The 18,249-nt window shown below is 32.9% G+C and overlaps 1 protein-coding gene across 3 annotated transcripts in view; it reads left to right on the top strand.

Moving 5' to 3' along the window:
• LOC118202943 (acid-sensing ion channel 4-A-like) overlaps window positions 1-18,249 on the top strand; it is a 100,077-nt gene that overhangs the window by 12,770 nt on the left and 69,058 nt on the right. The window contains exon 2 of one of the 3 annotated variants that reach the window (XM_035375178.2): window positions 5,404-5,465. The exons of 1 other annotated variant lie outside the window; for it this stretch is intronic. The gene's annotated coding sequence lies outside the window, so the exon portion shown is untranslated. Of the gene's footprint in view, window positions 1-5,336; window positions 5,466-18,249 lie in introns of those variants that run through there. One more of the 3 variants, XM_035375159.2, reaches the window with a different exon arrangement.

Raw genomic sequence — 18,249 nt, 5'->3', positions numbered from 1 at the left:
CAACTGGACATCGCCGATTTGAATTGCAAGCAAAGAACGAAAGTTCGAGTTTTCCAATCTCGATTATTTTGAAAATTCACTGAATTCGAATGGTCCATCTCTAAAATAAATGACTTAAATGCGGGCATTTATCAAATAAGGGAAATGTAGAAGCATAGAAAGGGAGTTTTCACCCAATATTTGTACAGATTCAAGTACGAAAGAATGTTATTTTAAGGCATGCAACATTTTTGTAACGCTAATAGAAAAGTGGATTTTGTTTCATGACATAGAAAGGAGAGACGGTCTAATAGAGGTAATCTGGAAAAAAGATTTGAAGAGGTTATATAAATCGATATTTTGAACACGAAAGTATTGTTATATAGTATTATTTGATGCTTGGTCGGTATACTGGTTTGCAGCAGATGATAGTGATCCCTACTCTTGCCAGTTATTGAAAGAGTCCCATTAGAGCTGCCAGTTATTGAAAGAGTCTCATTAGGGCCTGACTTGTGATACAACCGTAAAGAATATTCTCCCAAAGAGATAAGTACCTGACGGGGAGAGAACAGATTGAAGCGCTTTGCTTCTAAAATTTGAAGATCGGATAGGGGTCTGGAGACTGCTCGGTGTCGATGCTGGTGTTCTCCCAGAATTCATATATTTGCAAAGACACAATATCAAACTAAGTAGTAAAAATTATAGTATTATTTAAGAGTTCCGAATATACATTAATATGCGGGAATTTAAAATGTCAAATGATTGTGATCATTATGACCTTACTTTTAAATTCACTTTTAGAATATTTATGCATTTTGAGATTTTCTTGGCATTTAAATCTAGTTCCAGCTGGGAAAAAACTAACCAGGTGAGTACATTAATGGCTCTCCAGCGAGGGTGAAAGACATACACGAATTTACTTACTTTCGAAAAGTACTTTATGATGGCGTCATTCCCAGCTGGGTAGCCTTCTCATTCTCCTGCTCTTATTAGCTCAAAGGGACAATTTGCCCAGAAGAGCTATTAATTTCGTCTGGGCATTTTGTGTTGATTCACTATAAACGGCGAATCACTTTTTAAATTATTGCCACCAAATATTAGAGCCCTGTATTATAGTTAACGGAATTAAGTAATGAAGAAGCTGCATAAATGTATATGTTTCTCGCATTGTGATAAAACAACGGTACCTAGGGGCCATCAGATTTTGAATAACGTACGTCTCCACGCAAATATGGGCATCTGGAAGCCCAAATTTGGAATTTGTTTTATTATTTATTTCCTATTTTGTAAAGCATTTATGAGTCTTTAATTAAGAAACTCGACGATTTCAAAGCGAGCAATGGCAACTCTATACGAAAAAAAAAAAAAAAAAAAAAAAAAAAATCTCCAGCGGTTGAGACTCTGTAGGGGAAATAATAAAGATATGCTCTTTTAAATATTTTGTGATATTACTGTTGAATTGAATTTCATGGTTTAAGTGCGAAGAACATGATATTTAATAAATAAAGGTAACACACAAAACGTTAAAAAAACGCCCCTTTGGCCGTAATATAAAAATCTGTCAGCTTTCATACTATTTTTTTTATACATAATTTTTCCTTATTTACTCTTATCACATTTTATATTTAATCTAAACTTTTTTTTTAACGCCCAGCGGCCAAGAGGACGTTTGAATCCCACCGAAAAGGCTGGCTACAAAGACATTTGTGGCTTTGCGCCATGTTTAACGTGAACTCGGGCAATTTTCCCTCAAAAAATTCTTCAAGCATGCATTCTTCTTCTCAGTCAGATAACCCTCGATGTCTTCCTATACACTGCTAAACAAAAAGGCCACTGTTGAGCAGTGCTTTTAATTTTAACAATGCGGCTGTGTTTATGAATTTCTTATTAAAAGTTTTATAACTTAGTTTATCAAAGCTCTTTTAATCGATTAATTTTTGTTACTTATCATTAGATGGTCGGATAGTTAGTTAAGGTAAAGCACGCAAGAGTTATCTGAATAACGGAAGAGATGGCTTCAAAAGATAGAATATGTCACGTAATTTGCTTTCATTTCAAAGGAATAGCTAGTGCTTACAGTGGATTGGATTGGATTATTCAATTATGGCAAAGCACACGAGGGCTATCTGCCTAAAGGGAGGGATGCCTTCGTGGAGGACTTTCTAAGGGATACTGGCTCGTATACACATTACACATAGTGCTTACAAATGAAATTAATTGTTAATTACAGAGTCAACACAAATGCTTCCCTTTTTTCTGATTATCCATTATTTCAAAGCATTCAGTTTAGTTCTAAATTATTTTAAATGCTATTTTAGATGATATTTATTTAAATTCTCTTAATGGGTCAGGTCTTTTTACATTTATCCGACGCTGAAAAGTATAACAAGGTATAAACTCCCCTCTTTATACCTTGCAGTACTTGAATTTGTTCATATATGTACATACAAATTAAAGTTCTCGTGTTAATTATTAAGAATATTTCGAACATTCCATGAGTGAAGAAAAGAAAAAGAGTATCTTTAGAAACAGTATGCTTTACTCATTTCATGCTAAATTATTTTCCTTTATATTTCGGGTATAGTGATAGTAAACACAGCATACTTCCAAACAGTATTAAAAATGTTCCTATCTACCTGGTTGGATTTAATGTTTCAATATTAACAATTAAAAATCATTCCTTTTTTTTCATCATTATTTTTATTTTTTAAGGAATGGTTAGAGTAATGTGGGATTAAATATACATAAATTGTCAGTATATAGTCAGTCCATTATTTACAATTTTGAAAAGAAAATGTTACATAAAAGTCTTTCAAAAATTGGACAGCCATTCTAAGAAGAAAATGAAAATGTGAAGTATAATTTTCAAATTATGTGATATTGTTTCGTACCTGCTACGTACAAATTAAAAACATGACGTAAATATGAACTTTTTACAGGTACGTTTTTCATCTGTACGATAGATACTAGGAAAGACATGTCATTAGCAGATCTATCTGAAAGTAAACAACTTTTAAACGGCGCTCTTTTCGGCGAGCGACGAAGCTAAGCGAAGTCTCTTGAGTCGTGAGACGCTTTTTAAGTACCAGGTGCAAACAAGTTTCGTTCTAGATAGCGGCTGTCCGAAAACGTAATACCCTCCACTATTCGAATGGTTGAGTCTAAAACACACACATCCCACACTATTCGAATGGTAGTGATCCATGTTTTCGTATAACCGAAGGAAGAGCGCCTTTTTCCCCATCGTAGTTTCCAAAGTCGTATTTCCGCTTTGCCGGGGAAAATCGATTCGGAAAAGAGAACGTTCGGAGGAGAAGGGCGCGTAGCTCGTAAATTCGAACGCAGCGGGTGAATACAGTCAAAGTCGGGTGTTTATTCCGAAGATAGCGACTGCTTTTCGTAGCTGTGACCTCGGGTTAGCTATTGGCTTTCGCTTTTCGTGCGCTTCAAATAGTTTCGTTTTCTCGCTTTCCCAAGAATTATTTATTCGAAATCAGAGCAGTCATGGGTCCTAAAACTGCTAAAATGTCAGGAAATTGTATTACAAAAGCTAAGAGGCCAAGGAAAGCAATATCATTAGCTAAGAAAATAGAAATTATTAAAAAGATAGAAGAAGGGTATAGGCCAAAAGAAGTTAGTGTCAGTATGAATTTAGCTTCTTCAACTATCAGTACTATACTTTCTCAGAAAGAGGAGTGGAAAAAAAGGGCAGAAACAATTGTGGGGGGTGGTAGTCTTTTACGAATCACTAAAAGTAGAGCTGAAATAATGGAAAACCTTGAAAGAATGTTAAGAGTGTGGATACACAGTCACGATGAAAGTAATATTCCTTTGAGTTTCACAGTCGTCAGGGAAAAAGCTTTGAGTTTGTTTGCCAAACTGAAAAAAGAAGCCGAAGAAGAGGGTGATGAAGAAGCTAAACAGATATCTTTTAAAGCTAGTCACGGGTGGTTCGAACGTTTCAAAAAGCGTTCTTTCCTTCAGATCCGTGATGATACAGCACCATCAACAGAATTTGAAGAAGAAAAAGATTTTCCAGCAAAACTACAACTTCTTGTAGATAAAGAAGGATATTCTCCAAAACAGATATTTAGTTTACGTGAAACTGGCCTTTTTTGGAAAAGAATGCCATCTCGGACATTTATTTCCAAGCACGAAAAAAATGCTACGGGTTATAAAGCATCTAAAGACAGGCTAACTTTACTCATTGGAGGAAACCTTGAAGGTGATGTCAGATTAAAACCTCTACTTGTGTATCATACTGAAAATCCAAGGGCATTGAAAGGTTTATGTAAGAAAACATTACCAGTGATTTGGCATTCTAATCGGAAAGTTTTGATTACAAAAAAAATTTTCCTCGACTACATAGTAGAGTACCTTTCACCTTTCATAGATAAATATAATGCGAAAAATCATTTTGTCAACAAATCTTTACTTATTCTTGATATTTCTCCTTATCATCCTTTAGACCTCGAAGAATATTGTGACAATATACGTATTATATTTTTGCCACCAAATATTCCTTCTACTTTTCATCCAATGGATCAAGGTGTTATAACTTCTTTTCAGCATTATTATCTACTACAACTGATGCAATGCATCGCAACTAATTTAGGAAGCATTGACAAAATAGCAGTCAAAGAAGTGTGGGAGAATTACAACATTAAAATTGGAATTGAAAATATAGACACCGCTCTGACTAAGCTTACTAAAAGCGATATGAATCGCTGTTGGAAAAATCTTTTGCCAAAATACGTCTACGACCACCGAAGTTTTGAGAAGGATTTAAACAAAATTAAAGACGATATATTACAATTAGCAGCACAAGCAGGGTTTTTTGATGTTGACAAAAAGGATATTGCTGAACTTATACGATCGCACCAGGAAGAATACACTGGTGAAGAGGTAATTCTGTTAGATGTAGCCAGATTAACTGAAGAAGATAATGAAGAATTACAACAACACAATAAAGTTCTAGGAACAGAAACACTTGCTAAATTCTTTTATTATTTGGACTTAGCCACTCAACTTCTAGACGAAAATGATCCGAACTTAGAGCGAACATCAGCATTTAAGCGGGGGTTGTTTCAATTAGTTACGTGCTATCGTGAGGTATATGACAGAAAGCGGCTAGCAGCAATGCAAACATCAGTTTTGACATTTTCTCAGACCTCTACGTTAGCTGAATCGGAACGTTCCACTTCATCTGAAGGAAATTATTCATTTTCTTAAACTCTGTTTTGGATGAACGCATATATATTTTTATGAATCCTTGAACTGCTTAAAATGATAAAAAAACTGAACTAGCAGTAAATTACTAGGTTTCCTATGTTATTAACTCAAACATTTTTGGATGTATATATATTTTGTGGATATTTGAAAAACCATTCAACAATTGTGTACTTGAATGTAATTTCATTTCAGTGTCTGAATTTGCATCTGGAACAATGCTAGAAATGAACTAAAATTCGGATAGCAAGTGAATGGTATGTTTCAATATTAATTGTGTTGCTTACATTTATATTTTCTTTTGGTAAACATTATTCTTATTTATTCGATTTCTTATTATGCATATTCACTATATGCTCTGTAATATAATTAAAATCAGTTTGATAGCTACAAATGTGTCATAAAAAATACCATTTTTTAAGTAAATGTCTGTGTAAGTAATAATTTGATTTTTCGTAAAATAATAATATAAAATATGGATCATTACATTTACTTTTAATAATGTATTTGTATTTAATTATATCCGTGGATAATGCAATATAATACTTTCTTTATAATTTTTCTTTATAATTTTTCTTTTTCACAATTTATTTTAACTGTGAAATGAAACTGTATGATATGACATATTATTGTAACTATGTAAGTTATAAAAATAGTTTACAATGGCAAAGTTTAAATACTTTAAGATATATTTAATGTTATATAAATTATAATTGGCTTGATATGGCATATTAGGTACTTTGGCACTCTTTTGATAATAAGAGTCTAAAATTTGTCCTTAATTTATATTGAATGCGTGTATTCAAAGTGCGAAATAGCATTGTTAAGTAAAAATATCGAATAATAAAAGTAAAAAAAAATTTTTTTTTCGTATTTGATACTTTTTAAATGCTATATTTTTGAAGAAATTTCTCTAATCAATTTATTTCATAAAAAAGGCGAGCACACCAAATTTGTTAAAATTTCGCCTTTCTTATGCATTAAATAAAGTCATGAAATTTTTTTGAAAGAGACTAGAGCGTTGTTTCGAAAATAATTCAAGCATTTAAAAATTTGAATAAAATAATAAAATAAATAAAGGTAATTAATGCTGAAGGGTTTTATAAGCATGAAATCTTTTTATGTTGACTTTTCCTGACAGAAACTAGGAAAAGGATTTTTGAAAAAAATTCTTTGTTACTAACGTTTATTCTCCTTGATTCGAAAAATACGCTATTAAATTAGTTTTGAAAAGATTTATTTTGGCAAAGCTTATCTAGCCCTAAGGGGCAGGATGCCTCCGTGGAGGACTGTTTAAGGAAAGCTGGCTCATATACACGGGAAAAACACGAAAGTGCCTACGCAGTCAGCCCATTCGCCTGGAATCGAACCCAGGACGGAACTACCAGTGGTCAGCAATTTTACCGCATGGCCGCAATTTAAAAAAGAATGCACTAAGAAGATTTTGTGAAAATAAGTTAAAATGATACTGCTTTACATCCGTGAAGATATTCTGCTGAGAACAGCTTAAATGAAACACGTGTCAATGTGTTGTTAAAGAGTTTATCAAAGTTCTGTCGAGAATCAGACCATTGATTACGAACGCATTCTCTCAAATATGCCTCGCAGAACCATAAATTACTTTAAGCTTCTTCAACTGGTTTACGTTCACAAATTGACAGAACAATCCACATATAGTTTGTAAAACTGTTGATACAACTTATGCGTTTAAAGCATGAATTTCTTATCGTAGAGTTATTATTAGAGGAAGTATTTGACTTCATTTCAACTCAAGAATTATCACACTTCCGCAGAGGCACTCACATGGTAATTGGTCCATCCAGCAAGCTGTGGAAGATTTCTGGTGAAGAAGCGCAGTTTTTTTTTTTTTTTTTTTTTTTTTAATATTTGCTGGTTGTTTCCCCTCTTTTTTTTTTTTTAATTAGACTTCTTTGTAGGCTGTTCCTCCTTTATAAAAAACTGAAGTTTTGTTTTTCCATTTCGGTACCTTTTTTTTATTTTGCAACTTTCTAAATACTTCATCTTCTTAAGAGCACCGAAATCAGTCATCCAAATGATGAAAGATGATAAATTCGTATTTCCAAATGCAAAATAAAAGAAACTTTTGGAATAAAAATATATTCTTTTCAACATTCCAGTATTGTTAAGTACATGTAAACTAATGCTTTCCTTTGGTGCAAAGCGCATACGGCGTCAATTTATAAATAAAAATTATAATATTGTTTCCTAATAAATTCTTATAGTTAAATATATGCACATAGAGTCTTTACTTATACATACAGTTCTTACTTATAGGAATTCGTGCAGTAATGATTATAGAAATGGCATTATTAATATGGAATTGCTGTCAGGTTAAATAGAATTATAATATATTTTTCTTATTAAAAATGTTTTTTTCCTTTTTCTTAAGATACACATTTCTTTCTGTAATGGTATGAGTACATGGAGTAAGATTAGTATTAATTAATTTCAAGACATGCTTTATCTAGCATACTATGAAACTCGTGAACTTTAAAACATGATTAAACGAAGCACTGGTTATGCATTTTTCGGAATATAATTTTTAATTCATAAGGTCCTTTTAAAGTACTTTAAAGAATTGCTCTAATGTGCTTGAGATAATTGTGTATTGGTTGATTTCTCAATGCATGTAAAGGTGCTTTAAATTTCGTATTAAAATTTGAATGCATTTTGACGTGCATACACGTAAATTGTGTAGTGTCTTATATTTTAAAATCTAACAAAGGATTGTATTGAATTATTAGGATTATCGCACAGCACACCAGGACTACCTGCCTAAAGCGGGATAGTTTGGAAAAAGAATTTCTATGGGCTTAATATTCATCTTATCGGATGAGGAGATGCAAGAAAACGCCCAAGCAGCTAGTCCATATGAGGGGATTTGATTTCGAGTCGAACTATCAGTGTTCAGTCGTCTTCTCACTTGGCCACTAGTGGGTTCTTAACCAAAGAATCACCACTGAATACTGGTAAATCGTTTCCCTGTGAATGGGCTAATTGTGTTGCATTTTCCCCTACATGCATAACATAGGTACCCGACAGATTCTCATAGGAAGTCTTCCACGAAAGCAAAATGGTACTCTTCTGTTATCAGGACAGGGTTCCGATATGTATGGATGTATGTGTATATCTGTGCGCGTATATCTGTGTACATCTATATACGTATGCATGTGCGTGTATACACACACGTACATGCACATAGACACACACACGCGTGCATACATACATACATTCCTGAATCCAGTCCCAATAACAGAGAAGAGTACCAGCAAAATTTCTAAGGCAAATAGCCCTTGTGTGCCTTGCTTTCGTCAATTATTAGCGGTAATAATGAATTTTTATATTGTATTTATTTTTCTGAAACTATATTTTTAACGTAATTTACTGTTATTAGTAGAGTATAGAAAACAACTTATGCATTTAATTGTTTAAAAAGGTACGTAAAATTGTCATTTTCTAAAATCGTATTTTACTCGTTAAGAACTAAACGAAAATTCTATAGTAATAATTGATCGATAATATTGATTAAATAGCTATTTTTGCAAGAATTACGATTAAATGGACTGAATACCATACCTTTATCTAATTTTTAAATAAATATGTTTTCTTTGAGTATGAAATGTAACAGCAGGTGGAAAATTATTTTAATATTTCCTTTAAGTGTGAAACTATTCATGTAAGTCTAGTTTTCAAAAGGCTATTTTAAGGGATTAGGATTATTTAGATTATGGCAAAGCACTCGAGATTAATCTGCCTAAGGAAAACATATAGGAAATGTCACGAGGACTGTGCAGCCGGCTCCGTCTCTAGAATTTGAGTTACAAGTTGAACTACCACTATTCAGCTGTTTTACTGTTTGGTGGGCCTACTATTTTAGGGAGAAAAATACCGTCCTGTATTCGACTTAGTGTAGTACTGAGATAGTTAAAAACTCATAATTCCTTTGAAAATTTATTAGTAAACTAACATTACGGCAAACATCTTTCATGTGAAGTTTGTATCTCATTGCATATAAAGGAAGTGACAAAAATGATGCTTTCCATCCTAAAATCTTTTAACAGAGTGATCTTAAACCTCAAAATTAATATTCGCGTTTTTGCACTTTTACAACAAGGTTTCAGAAATGTAAAAATAAATCTTTTCTTTTTCTCTGACCCTCCTCTTTCTTCCTTGAAAGAATGTGCTAATTTGTGCAAATCCACCGAATATTCTAATTTATTTTCGTTTTGTTGAGAAAAATGACCTTTATAAGTTGGCGGCTCTTAACAAAATTAAATAAAAATAAAGTTATTCTTACGTTTTCACAGCATTCTTTTTTGTCGCGTTTTATTTCATGCAGTTTTGCAAATTGATTCGGAAACTAAATTAAATTTCTTTCGCGGAGGAAAATTTCTTACTTTACTGCAATTCAGTTAGTAGCGATAGCATGAATTTAGATATCTGCTGATTATTTACAATGGGAAATTTCTCCACTGATAACGTTATGGACAGATAAAATTTCTGATAATTATCCAATTACATGTGCTGAAGCAACTTCAAGAATTACTTGGCAGTTCAGCCTTTTCTGAATTAAAGGAAGCTGTCCCCAATGTAGCATCACATGTTTGAGATTTGGCAATAACATTTCATATGACTCACTTTAAGCGTGAAATTATTTTAAAATTTCAAACTCCATAAAGTGTTCAAAATGTCGAATTCATAAATATTGAATCAGTTCATTTATTAAACGAAAATATATTCACAAGTTTTAAATATTTTCTTATGAGATTCGAAAGTTAAATAATGCTAATAGGAGCGATTGTGACTGGTATGACATTCGAGGGAAATTAGTTAAATAGCACTTAATTTTTTTTTTTTAATTTGAAGATACTGGTAATTAAAATGCTGTATTTACAATAAATATTTCATTGATTGTATATTTTCTTTTGTAGTAATATTCATTTAATTTTTGAATAAGTTAAACATATGTATTAATAAAAATGTAAACAAGATTAATTAACGATTAAAGAAAATATGATTGCAAAATATTCTAGTTATTGCAAAAAAAGGGAACTAAAAGAACAATATTTATTGCAAAATAGACCTTGCAACAATTCGTGCAAAAAATTTTGTTTAAAAGATAACTCTAAGTGTTAAAATTATACATGTGCTTTTCTGTTAATATTAAATACAGTGTAAACTTTTGATTGAGATTTTTAAAAAGGTTTTCATTAATAATACAGTTGTACATTTCAGTAATTGTTATGTTTAACAGTACTAAAAGGCCTTACATAATAGAATATTCTATATAATATATAATAAAACAACAAAACCTAAACAAAAAGTACTTTTTAAATTTAAGTATTAATAAAAAAAAAACCGCGCGAAGGATATTAAAAATTAAATAAAAACATTTTTAATACATATTTTTGTTTGTTTTAGAGAATAATTTACTTTCTCGGCTTAAATTATTATGTGATAATTTTCTGCTGGGTATAATAAATCTGTTCCACAGTTCATCAACATACATGCTTGTAAGCAGTTATTTCTTATAGCTTGTACAGTTTTTTCTTGTAACTAATCTGTTTCAGATAGTTCAGACATAGGTCATAAATTTTAATCTAATCATTAAAAGTGTATTATAGGCCCACCAGGGGCCGAGCGGAAAAGATCGCTGAACACTGGGAGTTTGGTCCGAGGTTCGAATCCCGCGAACTAGCTGGCTGCATGGACGTTTTCGTGGTTTCCCCCCATGTGTAACGTATATACGATCTAGTTTACTTTAGAAAGTCGTTCACGAAGGCATCGTTTCCCTTAGGCAGATAGCCCTCGATGCTTTATCATGATTAAATAAACCGAATCAAAAGTATATTATATAAATGACAATGAAATTTATGGTAAAGGTAATAAGAAACTCAAACTAAAATTTTTCTTTACATTTTTAAACAGTTTAAGTACTATTACAGGAGTTCAAATAATGTTGCATACATTGTATGAATTTACTAAATATATGCCACATACATAGGTTTCATTTTTAACTTAAATTATTTTAATTACTTTAATAAATCAAACAACCGTCTGTGTAAAATATATACCCTTATTTTGCACTAAAACACTTAAGATAATGCATGAATTTGCGTGCTATGTATGAGAAATACTTTGATTTTTCAAATATATCAATTTATTGCCTGCTTAACTCTTTGATGCGCGCGATACTATTTTTATAATGTTTTAATTAAAAGCTCTAGAAATCGAATTTCATGATCCTAAAAATAAATAATATGTGAATTAAAAAAATCTACTCTTGCTCATTGATCTGTGGGTGGTGCTTGCAGTGTGAAACCAGCACGCGTCTAGGGCTTTGACACCTACTGAGGTACAGAAGCGTAGCTAGGGTTTTCAGCGCCCGGGGACAACTGAAGATTTTGCGCCCCCTTCTCTGTGCCAAGAACGGAAAACATTTCATTCTAAAATTTCGTAACATCAATTTGGCGCCCCCTGAATGCTGCGCCGGGGGACAGATGTCCCCCCTTGCCCCACCCTAGCTACGCCACTGCTGAGGTAGTAGGATAAAAGAAATTTACTTTTTACCTTGCGCATTTCTCCAATAAATGACGAAATTTGTGAATTAAAAAAAGAAATTGTATTTAAGATTTGCATTATTTTACAAAGTAAAGTCGTCTGAAAAAATAAACATTTATACAATTTTTCTATAGCAGTGAAAACACAAGAACGTAGATAATAAGGACGTTCCAATAAATGGATTAAAAAAAACAGTGATTTTTTTTTTAAATGTCAAAGAATAAAGTTTGTTTGTAAAACTGTTCGAAAGCATGTTTGATTTTTTTTTGGTACATACATAGACCAACATTGCACGTTTCGCAGATGTATCTTGTTCCGTGAGGTTTCTCCCTTGTGCTACAGAATGTACACCGCTGGGATTTGCATTTTACTGGCATATGTCCAACTTTCCTTCGTCTGGCACATGAAGATTGTGGTTTTTTATGTTAATGGGGGGGGGGGGCTTCGTTTCCCATTCTATTTATTTTATTCTATTTCGTCCCAAAATATTTAAAATTTAAATAACACTTTTACGCGATTTCTATTTTTAATTGTAGCAAAATATATTTACATTATATTTAGGCCGCACAAAATAATTTATAAAATCACAATACTGGTATAGAAAGCAAGCGTGTTGAGCTCAGAGAAAGATCCTTGGAAATGACAGACATTTTCACTGTGTATTGTTTACTTATTACTCAGCGGATTCTCAGAGCCTCTTATCCAAAGAATTTCTATATCCGGGTAAAAATAAGCATTCCTATTTGAAAGCAGTCAACACCATTGTGAACGGTTTTAGGACGCGAGCACTGAGCTTTCTAGAGCAGGATTTTCCAACCCTATGCCCGAGGAAAAGTTTTCTCATTTTTAATGAAATAGATGAAATAGAAATTGCGTCCAACACAGACACCAGCACAAAGCGAAATGCGACCCCTCTTTTTTTTTTTTTTTTTTTGGTATGTGCATGTATTATTAAGTGTATCCAACCATAAATCCAACCTTTCGGGGCACGAACACTGCGCGACAAGGGGTTTTAAACAAAACAAGCACGCCTTTCGTAAGGCCAAGCTGTGACTGATATCCCATTTCTAGTTGATACATGATTACGTATTCAGATGTTGGTGCAAGGGACCGCTACATAATGGTACCCAAACAATTAAACCATTCTTCAAGACAGAAACCTTCGTAAGGATTCCCAGGCAGATAGCCCTAGTGTGCTTTGCTATAATTAAATAAACCAAATTTACTCGTAATGGGCCCACCAGCGGCCGAGCGGTAAAGTCGCTGAACACTGGTAGTTCGGTCCGAGGTTCGAATCCCGCGAACGGGCTGGCTGCATGGGTGTTTTCGTGGTTTTCCTCATGTGTAACGTGTATACGAGCCAGTTTCCCTTAGAAAGTCCTCCACGAAAGGCATCCCTTCCCTTTGGCAGATAGCCTTAGTGTGCTTTGCCGTAATTAAATACACCATTACTCGTAATGATTTCTCGGCATGAAGGCTTTCATCCTTAAGAAATTCAATTTTTAACTTGATGAAAGCAAATTTTATATCGCTATCCCCTCGTGGTATTCCTTGGTGAATAGAGCTGTAGAAGAAAGTTGCCGTAGATCTTAATCGAAATTAAGTTTTTTTAATTTATTAGGTCTGCCATTATTTTAATACAACTATTTTAACATTTAATGTCATTGCTCTTAGATCCTTAATTTGCAAAATGCACAAATACGAACAAAACAAAAAACATAATAGTAATATTTCTTTTAGATCAGTGATTCTATACCATTGTGCCGCCAAATTTTAGAAATGCATATATTAAAAATTATAATGGGTTTAATCCTAGTATACGGTACACATGAGAATTGGCAAAATTCAGTTTTTAAGACATAATATGCACGCCAATTGTGGTATCCAAGCCGATTTTGGTGCCGAAGACTTCTGTATTTGAATTAACTTTGAACGAAGAGGAAGAACTAATTTCGCTTTCTAATAATCGAGATTTAATTTTAAAATAGTCGGAAGAATCAATTAATCCATTTTGGATTAACATTAGATGCGATTATCCCATAATGGCCAAAAAAGCTTTAAAAATATTATTACAGTCTACATCTTTTTTTGTGTGAATTCGGATTTTCAGTATTGACCAACATAAAAAGGAAAAAAAAAAAAAAGATCGAGACTGTTAAATGTAGAAGACGATATGAGAGTAGCATTGTCATTTTTACGACCGAATATAAATGAAATTGTTAAAAATATCAAGCTCAAATTTCTCATTAAAAGTATTCTTATTGTTAACTTGTAATTAATCTCTTAGTACACGTACTGCTGTTTTTGTAGTACATATTTTATTTTACATTCAAAATTATTATCATAAACTATTTTACACACTGTATTATAAGTAAGTAAACAACTTTAAATTTTTTTTTTGTCTCTGTGTGCCGCGACAAGAAAAGGTTGAGAATCACTGTTTTAGACTTTAGTTTATTATTGAAATTTAAATCACTTTCAAGTGCCAAATATTTTATTCAATTTTAATATTCTTTTGTTTTTAGCGTCACATAAAAATTATTCATTTCAGCAATGAAATCAAAACATAAATAACACTTTTTTCTGTTTCTAATAATACATATAATATGTAAAAGCTACCTCCGATAATATGCACATGCCGATTACATGCGCATCGGTACGGCTTTTTGACCTTGTTTAAAACTTGTTTGGGTAGGTAACGGAGAGGGTTCCGGGAAATGCTGAAAATGAAGTACAATTGTAGCGAACAAAATTCTCGGTTCAGGCGACACGTTGACTTTCAAAACAGGCTCCCGCGCAGGTGCGCTACCTCGAGGATAACATTATGCCGATTTTCGAATATATGAAAAGTAAAAAAGGTCCGTAATGTTTCGCAAAAAGGCATCATCCAACATCTTCGGACAAAAATTCTCCGACATCATTGGGCCGCTTACTCAAAGGACCGTGTTTTTTGGTTTACCTGAGTAGTACCTGGTTATTTCATTCCCGGATCTCCGACTTTCTCGTAATCGTTCTGTTCTGCTTTCACTTGCATACCCCCCTTCCTTATAAAATTATTATATTTTAAATTATTGTTTTATTTCTTTTTAATTTAATCTGTTTCATCATTTGGATCGGAAAGAAGGGGGAGCTTTCTAAATGAAATTATGCATACACGCTCGGAGTATTTTTTTAAACATAATATGCAGTCACTTTAACCCTTTAAAGAGCACCCGTGTATAAAATATACCGGTTGTTTCTCAGTTTTTTAACCTCCTAAAAAATGCTAATTTTTATACATCAAAAATTGAAATCGTAAGTTTCTAGTGTTTCCTTTTGATTCTAAATGGCAGCACTATGAATGCTCAATAGTTTGCAATTATGAAATTAATATACCTCGTTCCAAGGTATCATGTTTGAAGATTCATAAATTCTGTTGGAGGCGAAGAAAAAATTCAAACTCTGCGAGCATATGACGCACACATGCTGAATCTTATATATTTACTTCATTTCAGTCAGAAGGGATAATTAGCAGATTATTTATACGATTTTAAGACCGGTATATAATATATACCAGCACCCATTCTGAGGGTACCATGCCAGTCGATGCAGCGCCAGTCTTCTCCTTTTCTACTGTGTGAGATGACAGAATTTCTTATATTATAGCAGTTTCTGATATAATATTTTTTTTTATGATTAATTTCCATGTTGTTTAGGATTCAATATTATGTTCATGAGGGGAACGTTTACTGACCATTCACTAGGACTGAATAAAAGTACATATTTTTTTTTTTTTTTTTTTTTTATTCTTTGTTTACTCTACTCGAGTTTCATTCGTCTCTGTTTAGCTAAAATTTTAATTTCAGCACTTCATCCTTTCCCAGGAGAAAGACTCATCGATTTCACAATTGTCGTCTGGCGTCAAAACTTTACACAATTGTAGGGGTCAAATGTGGCTGGCATGTTAGCCCCGAAAAACTCCTGTTGCTTCATGTTTTCCAAAATCTTAGAATGCAGCGAAAATGAAAAGAGGTGATTGACAACTAATTTGTCATTAGGATGTCACGCATTCTTCCGCTTGTGTGATCTTATCACACAAAGGGAATGCTCACTTAAAACTACGGGAAATGGAAAAGCACTTTAGGTCCATCTCTTAGTGTAATAGAAAAACTGCTGATTTGAAAGCGTGCTTCTATTCTTTAGGTCTTTGTTAATTTGAGAGACTAGGGAACACAAGAGAAATTTTCCCTCTGGGTTAGGATACGAATAGGTGGTTTTCGAAATAAATTTTCACTGTTTGTGAAAGAAGGAAAAGTATTTCTAAGGCCAGTGTTAGATGCAAATCAAAATTTATCCAGAAATTGAAAAGGGCCCCCTAGGAGGCCAAAGGGGTTGAAAATCAAACGCCGTTAAAAGAATGGCGTTTCTTCCTGAAGAAAAATATGTATTACAACCTATATTTACAAAAAAATAAAAAAAGGGGCCTTAATGTCCTCGATGATCTAAAGTGTGTGTGTGGGAGGGGAGCGATTTTTGGTATCTTAGCATGAAGCATGGTCTTTTTTATATATTATCTAAAGCATAAAATATAATAACTTCAAAAATGCAACATTCTTTTTCAGCTGAGTCGTTGTTTCATTTTTCAATTTTTTATTTTTCGGCTGAGTTACATCTCCTTGTAACATTATATTAGTTCAGTTACAGCATGATACGCTTCACACAAGCAGTGTTATATTTGCTAAATTTTTTTCATAAACTAATAATATTGAATTTAAATCAAAAGCTTTTTGCCCATATTTTACATAAGTATGTTGAGGTGGGTTTCATCATCAAAGTGCATAGAAACATAAATTTAATTTTCATAATTTTAAATTTCTAGCGAAATTTTAAAAGTTTCTGTCTTCAGACTTATATAAACTATATTCAAGCACGCATATCTATAGACACACATCAAAAGAACGCAAAATTAATTTAAATACAAAATGTGGCAGTTAGAGGGGCACCGGCATAAAATATATACCGGCTCTCAAAATTCAGGATTTCGCTCTAGATTTTTTTGAAGTCTCAATTTTGTGTTCTTAGGGTCCATAAGTTACAATTCATGCAAAATTTTACCACAGTTTAAATTATTTTATATACCGCCTCTAAAAAGGTTGATCATATTTTTAACTTTACGTTCCATAAACAGACTATTAATAATTGAAGTAAATCGTTATTATTTTACAGAAATGTAAATTTTAAATAAGACGGAAAATAAGGGAACTTTCAAAAATGCTACACGAAAAAGATCATTGAGTAAATATTGCAATAAATAAAAATTTTGAGATTAATCGAAGAATAATTACAGAATTTTCTGACATATTTACGATATTATAGTACAAAAAAGGGGACCATTATCAGAATCGCACTTTTCCAGTTTCCTGTTTTAGCCAATTTATTTATTTCCCTGGCAATTTTACCTCATAAAGTGAAGGACTCTTAGATTGCTTAATTCGTTCTTCTTCCAGCTCTGAAATGCCCAACAGTAAGTATCCAAGCGGTAAAGTCGCTGAACATCAGTAGTTCTGTTTGAATCTTGGCGAATGGGTTGGCTACTTGGGAGAGCTTTCGTGGGTTTTTCCATGCGTACCGTGAATACGAGCCATTTTCCCTCAAAATGTCCACCATGAAGACATCCCTTTCCGTAGGCAGGTAGCCCTCGAGTTGCTTTGCCTTAATCAGTTAACCTAATTTAAACTGCAAATGTGAAAAATCTTTTCAATGTTTAAGCACCAGGATGAGTAATTCTTCACAAGACGTTGCAAAAGCTAAATGAGTAATACATACTATACATTGCAAAGTCCTTTGACAGCAGGCTATAAATGTCATACATACAACAAGGAGGAGAGCCACTGTCCTGCGTATGCATTAACACTGTGGGAGACAGTTAAGTTTGGAAGATTGTCTGGAGTGTCACATATAATTCTGCAGTTGCGACTCGGACGACAAGGTCATTAGGAAAATCAGTCTCCATCATCATTGTATTGCAGTTGTTGTTCATTCATTCGAACAATCAACAACTGATGTAAATGTCAAACTCTATTTTTTTGTAAATATCAGTGATTAAAATTACTTTTGTTTCCCGTGTTTTTTGTACTTACTACTGTGTTTTCATGTTTACATTTCACAACGCATTGTTTTATGAAATTGTTATTTTCGTCATGTTCTGTCACCCCTTACAATTGTGACCATCAGCTGTGTTTCACTCTGTATATAAGATGGAAGTTTAGTTTTGATTTTGCGCTTTTTAATCTCTTGTTTTAATTACAAATCTCTCTTTTTTAAGTTCCATCTAATTTCATCGCATACCGTGCTCTGTTTTACTTCAGCAAAAATTAAACACGGAGTCATTAATTGGTGACCTTTTTAGAAGAATGCTTAACTAATTAAATCATTTCTAACTGTAGCATACCATTCTTAATTTTTTGTTATTTTTTATCT

This window comes from Stegodyphus dumicola, chromosome X2 (assembly GCF_044657685.1).
Source record: "Stegodyphus dumicola isolate Sdum_Otavi_A_Nest chromosome X2, ASM4465768v1".
In the NCBI taxonomy this organism is placed as follows: Eukaryota; Metazoa; Arthropoda; class Arachnida; order Araneae; family Eresidae; genus Stegodyphus; species Stegodyphus dumicola.
This window is presented reverse-complemented; position numbering and strand designations above follow the sequence as displayed.